Below are 16,460 nucleotides of genomic sequence, written 5' to 3'. Positions count from 1 at the left end.
TATCATTTATAATTTTCACTGAAATATCTATAAATTGTAGATCAGTTGGTCAACTAATATATATCTTGAGCAAACTTACAAACAATACCCAATACACAATGAAATTATCTAGAAATGATTTTTTCCTAATGTTGGAATTTCTCTTATACAATATGTATTGAACCTGGTTATCTAATAATATATAAAAATATACTTATTTGTTCATGAATTCCAATGTGTTTTGTTGTCCTCAGACTGTAAGTATTTTTATAAAATATTATCAAAATGAAAGAATACATATTTTTTCATTCTAAACAGCTGGTAGCAATGAATAAGATACTTTTTTAAAAGTTCATTTACATAACTACTTCTTATCAATGTTAAAACTCTTCGTGAATTTTTTACAACGTATTTTAGAAAATAATCAACACAAGTTACAATTGTTGTAACACCCTATCACACAGAGCTTTACGCTTAAGCTATAAAACAGAGGTGGTGTGGTATTACGACCTCTAAAATAAAATATATAAACAATAATATTTATAAGGATGCAGTATACGAGGAGCCTTGAAAAACGGATAAAGCAAAATCGCAAAATATAAAGCACGACGCTCCGGAGACAAGATTACTTGCGTGCGAAGAAAACTAAAATTCACTAACATACATATATAAATAACAAGAGTGGAGGGTCAAGAGTACAAAATAACAAGCTCCTAACTCAGCCTGCGAATCTAAGACTGATCGGAGAATATTTACATACAAATTATATAGCCTTTAACCCAAAAATACATGTTTAAAAAAAACCTAGTTCTCCATAAACCTCTAAGAGGTGCAACAGTAAAGAGTATATATATATATATATATATGAGGAGAGTCTATACATATATAGCAAAAGACAAAAGGTAGAAATCCCATAATGAATCCACTTCGCTGCAAAAACTCCAGACGCCTAACAAGGTGCCTCTCGACCTGCATCTGAAAAACAACAGAATATTCGTATGGAATGAGAACCGGGGGTTCTCAGCATGGTAAAGGTGACACGCACATAAGATATAAGGTCTTGAAAATGCTAGAGGCAATCCTAGAACGCCGACACTCAAATTATAAAACTTAAAGAAGTAAAGTAGAAACCATAAGTCAAGGTGGTTTTCTAGGGATTCCTAACTTAACCAAGTCTTAAGCCTAACTAAATCCCTAACTTCTCTACCTTTCCTCCATTCCTCCAACTCCAGTGAATTTACATAGACAAATTAAAGAAACAGACAATGGCAAACATAGATAGAATACAAGTAATACAGATAGCAAGTATAACAATTAGCATGTTAAAATCATTTAGACAATCCCAATTAATGCACAAGCAAGCAATTCAAACAATATGCACATGATGTATGTCTATCCTATGGCTGTTGATATCAAATGTCGGTTACATAGCCAGTCTGACATGTCCTGGTAGCTAACCGTGGACAGTCCCTCTGTACGCGCATTTCCAATCTCAAAAATTAACCATGAAACGGAACCCAAGCTGACATGGGGGAGACAACACCCCAAACTCAATAATATTCCATGGGAAGGATTCCAAGCTGACATGGGAGAGACAACACCCCAAGCTCAATGATATTTCATGGGAAGGATCCCAAGCTGACATGGGGGAGATAACACCCCAAGCTCACAATTATATATATAATCCGGGAAGTTAGAGTGCCCGGTCACATCTTACGTACAGGGGTCAACAAATGTCTCAGTAATAATCAATTACATCTCATAAATATCATTTTCAACCTTACAATGATTCATAGCTTATCTCATCATTCTCAATTATTTAACACCATCAATTATCTCACACATCATTCTCAATGTTACTTTACTCTCTTAATTGCCTCATATACCACTTTTATCATCTTTATCAATCAAATACCATCTTCTCTAACCACATATTACCTTTTAAAAATTTTTTTTCATCTCTAAGTTACTACCATTTCCAAACTTCATCCTATTACTAGGCTTACTAACAAGATCTAGGGCCAAAGGAATGAAAATAGAGGTTTAGAAGTTCGAAATTTAGCTTTAAAATACAAAACTTTGATTTGCTGAAAGTGGGACACGCGTACACGTGGGCATGCAGCTTGGCCCATTTTGCATACGCAACCTCCTTTACGCGTACGCGCGCGCGCCAAATAGAAACGAATGGCCATGTGTGATGATGTTCGCGTACATGAAACCCTCAGGTCACGTGTACGCGTGGGCCACGCGTACGCATGGGAGTACATTTTGGCCCACTTCGCATACACATAGCATTGTCCGCGTATGCATGTACTCGAGGCAGAAGCAACCCTTCACGAATGAAGGGTATGTGTACACATACACTGAGTTCTGATCAGAAAAATGGCTAAGTCTGAAAATCTGCAGAATTTTAGTTTTGAATCCCAAACTTTCAACACGCATAACTTTTTTGCTTTAAATCATTTTTCATCTGTTCTTTAAACGGTATAAACTTCATGGACCCAATTTTCTAATGAGATAAGTTTGAAATCATTTGGGGGTCCGGAAACCGACTTATGGCTTGCCGAAGTTCGACCAGAAATCCACTTTTTCACCAAAACCTTAAACCTCAATTTTTTCTTTCAAACCAAACTCAAATCATACTTCCTTTATACATATTTAACACAGCCACATATCATTCATATTTTCAAAACCATCTACATCCTATCTCAACCCGTTATACCTCAATATATACATAATCTCATATCTAAACTTCATTACTTTAGTCTTAAGACTTACCAACAAACCACCATAGACTCATATTCATTCCCATACCTTGACAAGCATCATTAATTCATCATTTAGTAATCCAACACCAATATCAACAATAGGCCAAAACTCAACATTGTTCATTAAGCACTATGTAAACCTCGTTAAATTAGTGAATAATTAGTCAATAAATTAAATTTTAATAAAGAAAATTAGAAATGTGAATTTTATATTAAAATAGGAAAGGGCTCAATAAAATAAGAATTTTGACACTAATTTTTAAGAATTTGGCCCAAAATTGAGCCGAACGGATCGAACCGGGCCCAAAATGGGTCCATGCCCCAACCCATTGGCCCAACACTTAATGAAGGGAGAGCCTCCTTCTACCCCATTTAGCAAAAAGGGACGCTAAAACAGCCAAGGGGAAGAGAAGGATTTCAAACCCTAACTTCCATTTCAAACCACCATATCTCCTCACTCCGAGCTCCGATCACCGTACCGTTTGCGGTCACGCGTCCACCGTGTCGAGTTCTACGAATCTGATGAGCGGATAATTTATACACTTTTTGGCATTATTTTTAGTATGTTTTTAGTAGAATCTAGTTACTTTTAGGGATGTTTTCATTAGTTTTTATGCTAAATTCACATTTCTGTACTTTACTATGAGTTTGTGTGTTTTTCTGTGATTTCAGGTATTTTTTGGCTGAAATTGAGGGACTTGAGCAAAAATCAGATTCAGAGGTTGAAGAAGGACTGCTGATGCTGTTGGATTCTGACCTCCCTGCACTCAAAGTGGATTTTCTAGAGCTACAGAACTCAAGATGGCGCGCTTCCAATTGCGTTGGAAAGTAGACATCCAGGGCTTTCCAGCAATGTATAATAGTCCATACTTTGGCCGAGTTTAGATGACGTAAAAGGGCATTGAACGCCAGTTCTACGCTGCTGTCTGGAGTTAAACGCCAGAAACAAGTCACAAGCCAGAGTTGAACGCCAGAAATATGTTACAAACTGGCGTTCAACTCCAAGAATGACCTCTGCACGTGTAACATTCAAGCTCAGCCCAAGCACATACCAAGTGGGCCCCGGAAGTGGATTTATGCATCAATTACTTACTTCTGTAAACCCTAGTAGCTAGTTTATTATAAATAGGATTTTTTACTATTGTATTAGACATCTTGGATTGTATTTTTGATCCTGTGATCTTGTTTTGGGGGCTGGCCATTCGGCCATGCTTGGACCTTTCACTTATATATTTTTAACGGTAGAGTTTCTACACTCCATAGATTAAGGTGTGGAGCTCTGCTGTTCCTCAAAGATTAATGCAAAGTACTACTGTTTTTCTATTCAATTCAACTTGTTCCGCTTCTAAGATATTCATTCGCACTTCAACCTGAATGTGATGAACGTGACAATCATCATCATTCCCTATGAACGCGTGCATGACAACCACTTCCGTTCTACCTTAGATTGAATGAGTATCTCTTGGATCTCTTAATCAGAATCTTCGTGGTATAAGCTAGATTGATGGCGGCATTCATGAGAGTCCGGAAAGTCTAAACCTTGTCTGTGGTATTCCGAGTAGGACTCTGGGATTGAATGACTGTGACGAGCTTCAAACTCGCGAATGCTGGGCGTAGTGACAAACGCAAAAGGAGGGTGAATCCTATTCCAGTATGATCGAGAACCTTAGATGATTAGCCGTGCTGTGACAGAGCATTTGGACCATTTTCACAAGAGTACAGGATGCAGCCATTGGCAAGGGTGATGCCTCCAGACGATTAGCCATGCAGTGACAGCGCATCGGACCATTTTCCAGAGAGGATTAAAAGTAGCCATTGACAGCGGTGATGTCCTTACATAAAGCCAGCCATGGAAAGGAGTAGGATTGATTGGATGAAGACAGCGGGAAAGCAGAGGTTCAGAGGAACGACTGCATCTCTATACACTTATCTGAAATTCTAACCAACGAATTACATAAGTATTTCTATCCTTATTTTCTATTTATTATTAATATTTGAAAACTCCCTAACCTTTTGATATCCGCCTGACTGAGATTTACAAGGTGACCATAGCTTGCTTCATACCAACAATCTCCGTGGGATCGACCCTTACTCACGTAAGGTTTATTACTTGGACGACCCAGTGCACTTGCTGGTTAGTTGTATCGAAGTTGTGAATGAAAAACGATTTATTAAGACGTGCGTATAGAGTTTCTGGCGCCGTTACCTGAGATCACAATTTCGTGCACCAAGTTTTTGGCGCCGTTGCCGAGGATTGTTCGAGTTTGGACAACTGACGGTTCATCTTGTTGCTCAGATTAGGTAATTTTCTTTTTGTTTTATTTTCAAAAATTTTTCAAAAATCTTTCAAAAATTTTCTCCTTTGTTTTCGAAAAATTTCACTACAAGAAAAATACCCATTCAGCCACACTTTTTTTAAGCTACATTTGAAAAGCGTAGCCTATTCATAGAATAGGCTACGCTTTTCTCCGTGTTGCCTTTTTATAAGAGAAAAGGATACACAAATGCGGCATCGTTTAAAAAGCGTAGCCTTAGGTATTATAGAAATCACTTATAAAGCGTAGCCGTAGGTTGATATCTATAGGTTCACTTTTCGTATCAAAGGAGACGCTTTTAAAGAGTAGCCTATTTATTAAGTTTTGGGTGCGTTTTAAAAATGATGCCTAATGTATCTAGAGCAAAAAACTTAACCCTTAGTAAATTTTTTTCCTCTTTCTCCTGAAAGCAAACTGATGACACTTAGTAAAATTTTGGTCCATTCCCTCCAAATCTCACTCACCTCCAAAGCACCTTCATCCACTTTCGTAAACCCTCGTCGCCCCCCATTCCCTCCAAAGTCACCATCGCGAAGTAGAAACCCTGCCTGCCTCCAAAGCTCACCTTCGCCACACACCCTTTCACACACACACACCCAGATTCAGAATGAGGGAACCAGAGGGAGGAGAGGAGGAAGACAGAGATGAGAGCGCGAGCGAGAGACCAGAGAGTGAGAGGGGGTCACCGCTGCAACACCGCTGCAGCCGCCGCCATCACCATCGTGGAGGAGGGAGTCCGGAGGAGAGAGAGAAAGATGATTCGCAGACGAGATGGAGAGAGAGGACGAAGACGCGACGCGAGAGAGGAGGTTGTTCCGCCGTGCACTGTCGTCGCTCCTGGGGTCAATTGAAGCCGCCGCCGCTGCTAGGGCTTGCCGTGCTCCTGTCCTCACTTTCGGCTTCTACGATTACTTCCTGTTCATACTCCCAACCCCTCTCTCTCCAACTTTCATTTCATTCTCATTTCAATTTCAATTTCAAAGTCTCTACAGGTGTTTCATCGGTGCCGTTTTCGACGCCAAGGGTGCGGATTCAATTCTCTCTTTTGAAAAGTTCTACTGCAATCTCCCCAGACCTCTTCTTCAGGTTCCGGTTTCTATTTGGATTAGTTTTCTCAATTCGATTTTGATCCATCTGCTAATTAATTGGGTTGATTAATACCAGATCATATATCTCGCCATAATCAGTTCAACATATTATTTCATTGTAAAATCGTGTTTAACAGATCATATATGATTAATGTGAATGAAGAACACTAGGTTGAGTTGAATTGAATTGAATCATAGATAAGAGCATGTTAGCTGGTTTGGAATCATTTGCTTTTGCTAACTTTGCCAATCCACTATGCTTTCTTTACTCTCTTGATTTATTACACTGATCTAATGTTCTCAATGTTCTGTAGATTCTATGAAATTTAGCATGAGTAGTTTTTGTGATTTATCCGAAATTGTAAAGTTGAGTAAAGAGTGAAAATTATAACTCTTACCATTGGTATCCATGATTCCATCATCAATGAGCTCTTGCATATTTTCTTGCAAGATAACTTTGCAGCCATGTTGTGCTAATTTATGAGACAAGTGCATTAGAGGGTTCAAATGCCCTTGTGCTGGAATGGAATAACTGGAACATGTTTGAGCTTCATCTTTTCTGGTGTTTTTGATTCTGAGGTTTAGCATTACTCTTTCTTTTAGTTGCATTGTAGCTACTGATTTAAGCTATGTATCTACCTTATTTTAATTTAAATTTTTTGCACAAGACAGCTATAAAAAATGCTTGATTACAAGTAAAGCAAGTTGATTCCTTAGTGCCAAATAGAGTTGGAGTTTTGGTTCCAATTTTAGAGTTGTCTTCAAGGATTATTGAGTAACTTTTTAACTTTGAATTTGCTAGTATATTTCTTATAGGAAGAGCGTCTTTGGGAATTGGGAAGGGTATATTAAATTGTGACTAAAAGAAAACCTTTTTACTAGTATACTTTGTGGCAGGATTTATTGTAATTTTGAATCTCTCAATGATTTTTATTGTTGCTTTATGATGTGGAGGCTGCTGTGAGTTAAGAGATTGGAGTCATTCTCAGGTTTGATTTGCATTTATTTAATTTTCTATAGCGAATGTGATTTCATTTCAAGTAGGTGCTTCTCTATGTGGATGAGAAGAAAATAGCAACTTGTTTTTCTAATGATTGTTATGGTATTTAATTAAATTGATATAATCTACAATGCAGTTTTTTGTACCTTTGACTATTGTATCAACATGTAGATAACCTCTCTACTATTGCTCAGATAACCTCTCTTTATGAAGTTTCATGCATTGGAGGAATCATTGCATTTTTTCCTCCTTTTCTGCAAATTTTCTAATAAAACATAATGTGACATTTTCATGAAAATGAGATATAAATTCAAAATATGTATGATGAAGTTCTATGAAGGGTTAATGCAGATAATTAACTGAAGTGCTGAAGCCAATTTATATCCTGGTGCAATAACTTCGACAGTTAAGTGCTGAAGATTGGGTAGATATATTCTAATATTTTCTTTGATTAGTTTCTTTGCTTCTCACTAAGGACATTATTTTGTGTTATTAGCTTCAAATTACAGAGGCAGTTGGATACTTACTTTCTCCTTGCTCACATGTGCTCTGTCAAGCTTAAAGAATGGATGCTTGTTCAGTACTCTACTTCAATTTCTGTTGTGCTGTCTGACTCAACTAGCGCAAGCTTAATGGATCTTGTGTTTGTCGGTTTTCTTCCTTCTCTGTTTTCTTTTTTTTGTCCTTTTCATTTTCTCGTTGAGGAAGAACTTGATTTTCCAAAGAGTGAAGGATCTTTAGCTGGTAGCATTAACATTCTTTCCCCTGCTGGTTGCTGCATTGGATTGCTATTCTTTTTGCTTTTCCTCCAAATCTGACCCCGGTTTGTTCTAAACCTATGCTCTGTATTTATTTCTGTTACATGTATTGTTAAATTGCCTTGTTTAAACAACCATTAGAGTTCCTCAAGTTGAATCCTCTTGCTTTAATTCCTATTCTGGTGGATGGAGATTTTGTTCTTGCTGAATCCTTAGCCATTATTATGGTTGGTCCTCCAACTCATGATTTTAATTTCCCTGTTTCTCTTATATATTCTTATTTATATTCAATTATTCATGTTCTCTATGTATGCAGTATTTGGACGATAAGTATCCTCAATACCCTTTGCTACCTCATGACGTTCCCAAAAGAGCACTCAATTTTCAGGTACACCTGCTGCATAATCTTAAGCTCTAGTCCTTTTTGTTACTCGGCTTTCTAATCATCTTATCCACTCTCCACAGGTTGCACATATTATTTTGCAGAATAACGTCATTGAGAAAAAAGGTTGGCCCTCATGAAAAACTTCCTTGGGCACAAAGTGTCATTAGAAAGGGCTTCACAGGTGACACTTCACTGAATACCATTAAGATATATTCTGGTTTGTTACTTCCAAACCAATTATTCATTTAAGTGATTTTTTTTTCTTGCCTTAATTAAATGTTGCATATTTTTCATTATTTTCAGCACTTGAAAAGCTACTGAAAGATCATGCAGGGAGATATGCCACTGGAGATGAAATTTTTCTGGTACTTGCAATTCATATGACAATGCTCAGTTACTATTATTATACCATGTGTGTTTGTATGCGTATTTTTATACTTAAATTTAGCTGCAGCACTTTATGCATCTTTGGGGGACTAGGCATATGACTGGTTATGGGAATCAATTCCTTTTTGTGATAATAACAACTATTATTATAATATTTTTGTACTTAAATTTATACAGCACTTAAATTTTTATACAAGCATGTTTACTCATCTTAATTGGATGTGGCAACCCTTTTTAATGAACGACTATTATTATAATATTAGTATTCCTTTGAAAGCATGTCTTTGGAATGTGAACTTGGATTTTTACCTTAGCAACTTGTAAGGGATCTTTCTAAGTATAATAATTGGATGATCAATTCTTCCTCAACCTGTTTGTCCATGTATTTTGCAATCTTGTTCTGTTTGATTGGCCTTTATGGTTAACAAAACCGAACCAATTACCAAACCTACGGTTACTAGGATCAATATGGTTGAGCCGGCATAAACACCCCTTTTGACTAGGTAGTATTCACCATTCAACCAACCTATCCTATAAGGCTGCCTCTTACTCATGCTTGTGGCAGTTATCAATAAGATCATTGCAATCCCAAAGCTAAGCCTGCCAACCATCACATCATTCAAATTTTATTACTGCATTAGGGGCAGAGCTTTTTTGTTCTTCTATTGTGTACAATTGAATTTGTGCTATAGAGTTCCTATTCTTATTATGTAATTTGTATTAATGGAATTCAAAACAGTGCAGGGGCATTTGAGTTTTGAAATACCTTTAATTCTTATTATTAGTCTTCAATATGTAGTGCAAGATCACTTGGAGGATTTTAATTGGTGTTGCCGTGGAAAATGTAATCCGACAGCCCATTCTAGAGGTAAGCAGCACTGTATTTCTCAAAATTTGGAGGTGAAAAAGTTTCTTGTTAATGCACTAGTTTATGAAGTTTTATTCATTAATTTGTCTTCAATTTTTTAAGCCTTTTGCTTCAATTTACTTGTGTAACTTGATGTATTCTTGAATTGTGTTTTGGGTTCTGATTCGCCATAAATAGATTAAGCGAGGGGATTCATGTCTGGTCCGTCAATTGCATTGGGGATATTGGTACAAAATTGATATATCTGTCTCAATTCATTTTTAATTTTACAATTTAGGTTGATAATTCTCACTTTACTCTTTGAAGCAATGCCGTTTTTCCCACTTGAAATTAAGTTGATTGGCATGATTTTGGGAATTTATCATTCAGCTTTAATGAGAATAATAAAAAACTAACAAGCTGAGAAGAGAAAAAGTAAGTAATCAATCAAATAGATACTGTGGTATTGTATCTTATTTATCTGAAATATCAAATCTGCTAAATCAAAGTGCTTACTACTTTTGATAGGTAACGAGCTATTAGAATGCTTTTAGTTTTGTTCAAGGTGAGTAACTGTTATAGTTGTTTGGTAAATAATGCTGGGATTGGTTTGGGTGATAAATATCCTATTGGCAGTAAAGTTCAAGCTGTTTGGAGTGAAGATAGGTAATGGTATATTCAGCAATTAATTTCTTTTTCTTTGTCCATTTATTCAGCAATTAGTATGATGATCATATATATTTTAGTATTTCAACTCAGTTTGTGATCTTACTATTTTGATTTAGTTAATTTCTATTTACACTTCTTTTGTGCACCTTTAGAAGAATTTTGTTGTTTAAACTTCTTAGAAGTGCATGTATTTTTGTAGCAGCCCCGCTAGGAATGAACAAGGAAATGAACACCGATACAATTGTTAAGGCCAAGAGTTTTCTTGATGGTGACGAAGATCAGCATGAAAAAGATGTGTTTGAGAAGAATCTGAAGGCGCTTCAGAAGATTTTTTAGTCATTATGCCAAGATTAGAAGATTGGCGATTTTCTGTTTGTTAAGCTCTTGTCGGATATAGAGTGTAAACTTTGCATTTTAATTGATGTGATACAAGTTTTATGTGACTTAAATTATCTTAAGTTATATTTTGATTGTTAATTGCTTCTTAAGATTATGCCTTTGAATTATGTAAGGATAATTTTTATTGTTTAAAGAAATTATTTAGTATAATTATGTGTTTAATTTTATTTTATAATATTTAACTCATTTAATTAAAAATGTAGAATTATATATGTAATAATATTATTAAATATTATGTTGTATAAAAAATTATTAGAATATTATATACATACAGAAAATAAAAAAAAATAAAAAAAACAATGAGGGACCTAAGGCTACACTTTTATAGAGTAGCTATGGTTATACAGAAAATTAAAAAAAATAATAAGGGACCTAAGGCTACGCTTATAAAAAGTAGCTATGGTATACAATCTGGCTACGCTTTACAAGTGATGCAGTAGCGTTGAAAAGTGTAGCCTATTCTGGAAAAATGAAAGCTGAAAAGCGTAGCCTTTGGTCCTAGATAGCATCACTTGAAAAGCGTAGCCTATTCCCAATTGCCAAAAGCGTAGCCCTTGGTGCAGAAAAGCGTAGCCTTTGAGAATAGGCAACGGCCGAATAGGAATCACCCCAAAAAGTGTAGTCGTAGCCCAAAAAGCGTAGCCGTAGCCTAAGGCATCATTTTTTTTTACTTTTGGCTACACTTTTCAAGTGTACTTGAATGGGTGTTTTTCTTGTAGTGTTTTTTAAAATAAAAATATTTTCAAAAATATATTTTTCTTCAGAATTTTTAAGAATGAATTCTAGTGTTTCATGATGATTTGTTGAATCCTGGCTGGCTGTGAAGCCATGTCCAAATTCCCTTGGACTGAGGATTCAACTAATCACTTCAGTGCATGTAATTACATACTAAAGCTTGGCTGGCTATTAAGTCATGCCTGACCCTTTGATTGGAGCTTTAGACTAAAGAGCATAAGATTCCTGGAATTCATATTAAAAAATTTGGAATCCTTATTTTTCTTTTTCAAAATGATTTTCGAAAAAAAAATTAAAAGAAAATACAAAAAAAATCATAAAATCATAAAAATCAAAAAAATATTTTGTATTTCTTGTTTGAGTCTTGAGTCAAATTTAAAGTTTGGTGTCAATTGCATGTTCATCTTGCATTTTTTGAAAAATTCATGCATTCATGGTGTTCTTCATGATCTTCAAGTTGTTCTTGGTAAGTCTTCTTGTTTGATCTTAATGTTTTCTTGTTTTGCATCTTTTCTTGTTTTTCATGTGCATTTTTGCATTCATAGTGTCTAAACATGAAAGATTTCTAAGTTTGGTATCTTGCATGTTTTCTTTGCATATAAAATTTTTCAAAAATATGTTCTTGATGTTCATCATGATCTTCAAAGTGTTCTTGGTGTTCATCTTAACATTCATAGTGTTCTTGCATTCATCACATGTTTTGATCTAAAATTTTCATGCATTGCATCATTTTCATGTTCTTCTCTCTCATCGTTAAAAATTTAAAAATCAAAAAAATATCTTTCCCTTTTTCTCTCTCAAAATTTCGAAAATTAGATTTGACTTTTTCAAAAAATTTTAAAATCTAGTTGTTTCTTATGAGTCAAATCAAATTTTCAATTTAAAAATCTTATCTTTTTCAAAAATCTTTTTCAAAAATCAAATCTTTTTCATTTTTCTTAGTTATTTTCGAAAATTTTAAAAATATTTTTCAAAAATCTTTTTCTTATCTTTACCTCCTAATTTTCGAAAATAACATCATCAATTAATGTTTTGATTCAAAAATTTCAAGTTTGTTACTTACTTGTTAAGAAAGATTCAAACTTTGAGTTCTAGAATCATATCTTGTGATTTCTTGTGAATCAAGTCATTAATTGTGATTTTAAAAATCAAATCTTTTTCAAAACTAATTTCAATCATATCTTTTCAAAAATATCTTTTTATCTTATCTTTTTCAAAAATTTGATTTTAAAATATCCTTTCTAACTTCTTATCTTTTCAAAATTGATTTTCAAAATTTGTTTCAACTAACTAACTAACTTTTTGTTTGTTTCTTATCTTTTTCAAAACTACCTAACTAACTCTCTCTCTCTAATTTTCGAAAATATCTTCCCTCTTTTTCAAATTTTCTTTTTAATTAACTAATTATTTTAATCTTTGATTTTAAAATTTCAAAAATTACTAACCTTTTTCAAAAACTATTTTCGAAAACCACCAACTCTTTTTCAAAAAAATTATTTTCGAAAATTCTCCTTCTCTCTCATCTCCTTCTATTTATTTATTCTTCTACTCACACAGGAACCTCTATACTGTGGTAAAATGGACCCCTATTATTATTATTATTTTTCTGTCCCTCTTTTTCATATGAGCAGGAGCAAAGACAAGAATATTCTTGTTGAAGCAGATCCAGAACCTGAAAGGACTCTGAAGAGGAAACTAAGAGAAGCTAAATTACAACAATCCAGCAAGCACCTTTCAGAAATTTTCGAACAAGAAGAGGAGATGGCAGCCGAAAATAATAATAATGCAAGGAGGATGCTTGGTAATTTTACTGCACCCAATTCCAATTTACATGGAAGAAGCATCTCCATTCCTGCCATTGGAGCAAACAATTTTGAGCTTAAACCTCAGTTAGTTTCTCTGATGCAGCAGAACTGCAAGTTTCATGGACTTCCATCTGAAGATCCTTTTCAGTTCTTAACTGAATTCTTGCAGATATGTGATACTGTTAAGACTAATGGAGTAGATCCTGAAGTCTACAGGCTCATGCTTTTCCTTTTTGCTGTAAGAGACAAAGCTAGAATATGGTTGGACTCTCAACCTAAGGATAGCCTGAACTCTTGGGATAAGCTGGTCAAGGCTTTCTTAGCCAAGTTCTTTCCTCCTCAAAAGCTGAGTAAGCTTAGAGTGGATGTTCAGACCTTCAGACAGAAAGAAGGTGAATCCCTCTATGATGCTTGGGAGAGATACAAAGGACTGACCAAAAAGTGTCCTTCTGACATGCTTTCAGAATGGACCATCCTGGATATATTCTATGATGGTCTGTTTGAATTAGCTAAGATGTCATTGGATACTTCTGCAGGTGGATCCATTCACCTAAAGAAAACGCCTGCAGAAGCTCAAGAACTCATTGACATGGTTGCTAATAACCAGTTCATGTATACTTCTGAGAGGAATCCTGTGAGTAATGGGACGCCTATGAAGAAAGGGGTTCTTGAAATTGATGCTCTGAATGCCATATTGGCTCAGAATAAAATATTGACTCAGCAAGTCAATATGATTTCTCAGAGTCTGAATGGAATGCAAGCTGTATCCAACAGTACTCAAGAGGCATCTTCTGAAGAAGAAGCTTATGATCCTGAAAACCCTGCAATAGCAGAGGTAAATTACTTAGGTGAACCTTATGGAAACACTTATAACTTATCATGGAGAAATCATCCAAATTTCTCATGGAAGGATCAACAAAAGCCTCAAGAAGGCTTTAATAATGGTGGAAGAAACAGGTTTAGCAATAGCAAGCCTTTTCCATCATCCACTCAGCAACAGACAGAGAACTCTGAACAAAATACCTCTAATTTAGCAAATTTAGTCTCTGATTTATCTAAGGCCACTGTAAGTTTCATGAATGCAACAAGGTCCTCCATTAGAAATTTGGAGGTACAAGTGGGCCAGCTGAGTAAAAGGATCACTGAAATTCCTCCTAGTACTCTCCCAAGCAATACAGAAGAAAATCCAAAAGGAGAGTGCAAGGCCATTGACATGATCACCATGGCCGAACCTGTAAGGGAAGGAGAGGACGTAAATCTCAAGGAGGAAGACCTCCTGGGACGCCCAGTGATCAATAAGGAGCTTCCCTATGAGGAACCAAAGGAATCTAAGACTCATCTAGAGACCATAGAGATTCCATTAAACCTCCTTATGCCATTCATGAGCTCTGATGAGTATTCCTCTTCTGAAGAGAATGAGGATGTTACTGAAGAGCAAGCTGCCAAGTTTCTTGGTGCAATCATGAAGCTGAATGCCGAATTATTTGGTATTGAGACTTGGGAAGATGAACCTCCCTTGTTCACCAATGAACTAAGTGATCTGGATCAACTGACATTGCCTAAGAAGAAACAGGATCCTGGAAAGTTCGTAATACCTTGTACCATAGGCAACATGATCTTTGAAAAGGCTCTATGTGACCTTGGTTCAGGGATAAACCTCATGCCCCCTCTCTGTAATAGAGAAACTGGGAATCTATGGGGTGCAAGCTGCTAAAATCTCATTAGAAATGGCAGACAATTCAAGAAAACAGGCTTATGGACAAGTAGAGGACGTGTTAGTAAAGGTTGAAGGCCTTTACATCCCTGCTGATTTTATAGTCTTGGTTACTGGGAAGAATGAGGATGAATTCATCATCCTTGGAAGACCCTTCCTAGCCACAACAAGAGCTGTGATTGATGTTGACAGAGGTGAATTAGTCCTTCAATTGAATGAGGACTCCCTTGTGTTTAAAACTCAAGGACATCCTTCTGTAAACATGGAGAGGAAGCATAAAAAGCTTCTCTCAAAACAGAGTCAACCAGAGCCCCCACAGTCAAACTCTAAGTTTGGTGTTGGGAAGTCTCAACAATGCTCTGCACATCTGTAAGGCTCCATGAGAGCCCACTGTCAAGCTATTGACTTTAAAGAAGCGCTTGTTGGGAGGCAACCCAATTTTTATTATATTTTCATTAGTTATATGTCTTTGTAGGTACATGATCATGTGGAGTCACAAAATAAATAAAAAATTGAAAACGGAATCAAAAACAGCAGAAGAAAAATCACACCCTGGAGGAAGACCTTACTGGCGTTTAAACGCCAGTAAGAAGCATCTGGCTGGCGTTCAACGCCAGAACAGAGCATGGTTCTGGCGCTGAACGCCCAAAATGGGCAGCATCTGGGCGTTTGAACGCCAGAATTGCACCCTGGAGAAGAGCTGGCGCTGAACGCCCAGAACAAGCATGGTTCTGGCGTTCAACGCCAGAAATGGGCAACAAATGGGCATTCAACACCCAGAACAAGCACCAATCTGGCGCTGAACGCCCAGAGTTGTGTGCAAGGGCATTTTGTATGCCTAATTTGGTACAAGGTTGTAAACCCTTGAACACCTCAGGATCTGTGAACCCCACAGGATCCCCACCTACCTCCACTCACTTCTTCTCACTCCTCTTTCACACAATCCCATAAACACTCTTCCCCAAAACTCTTCACCAATCACCTCAATCTCTCTTCCCTATCACCACTTCACCACTCACATCCATCCACTCTTCCCCATAAACCTACCTCATAAACACCACCTACCTTCAAAATTCAAAATCAATTTCCCACCCAAACCCACCCTATATGGCCAAAACTTACCCCCCCTCCCTTCCCTATATATAGCCCTCCATTCCTCCTCATTTTCACACAGCATAACCCTCTCTTCCCCTTCTTGGTCGAAACACATCTCTCTCTCCCTCTCCTCCATTTCTTCTTCTTCATCTCTTCTTTCTTCTCTTGCTCGAGGGCGAGCAATATTCTAAGTTTGGTGTGGTAAAAGCATAAGCTTTTTGTTTTTCCATTACCATTGATGGCACCTAAGACCGGAAAACCCTCTAGAAAAGGGAAAGGGAAGACAAAAGCTTCCACCTCCGAGTCATGGGAGATGGAAAGATTCATCTCCAAAGCCCATCAAGACCACTTCTATGATGTTGTGGTCAAGAAGAAGGTGATCCCCGAGGTCCCTTTCAAGCTCAAGAAGAATGAGTATCCGGAGATCCGACATGAAATCCAAAGAAGAGGTTGGGAAGTTCTAACAAACCCCATCCAACAAGTCGGCATCCTAATGGATCAAGAGTTCTATGCCAA

At 36.5% G+C, this 16,460-nt stretch overlaps 1 non-coding gene across 1 annotated transcript; it reads right to left on the bottom strand.

Moving 5' to 3' along the window:
* Positions 1 to 13,487: 13,487 nt before the first annotated feature.
* LOC112732103 (small nucleolar RNA R71) lies at positions 13,488 to 13,595 on the bottom strand. The gene has a single exon (XR_003167841.1). It is a non-coding gene; the product is annotated as a small nucleolar RNA R71 (small nucleolar RNA).
* Between the last annotated feature and the right edge of the window lie 2,865 nt (positions 13,596 to 16,460).

This window comes from Arachis hypogaea, chromosome 12, assembly GCF_003086295.3.
Source record: "Arachis hypogaea cultivar Tifrunner chromosome 12, arahy.Tifrunner.gnm2.J5K5, whole genome shotgun sequence".
NCBI lineage: Eukaryota > Viridiplantae > Streptophyta > Magnoliopsida > Fabales > Fabaceae > Arachis > Arachis hypogaea.
Note: the sequence above shows the minus strand (reverse complement) of the source record. Positions and strands in the feature narration are given on the sequence as shown.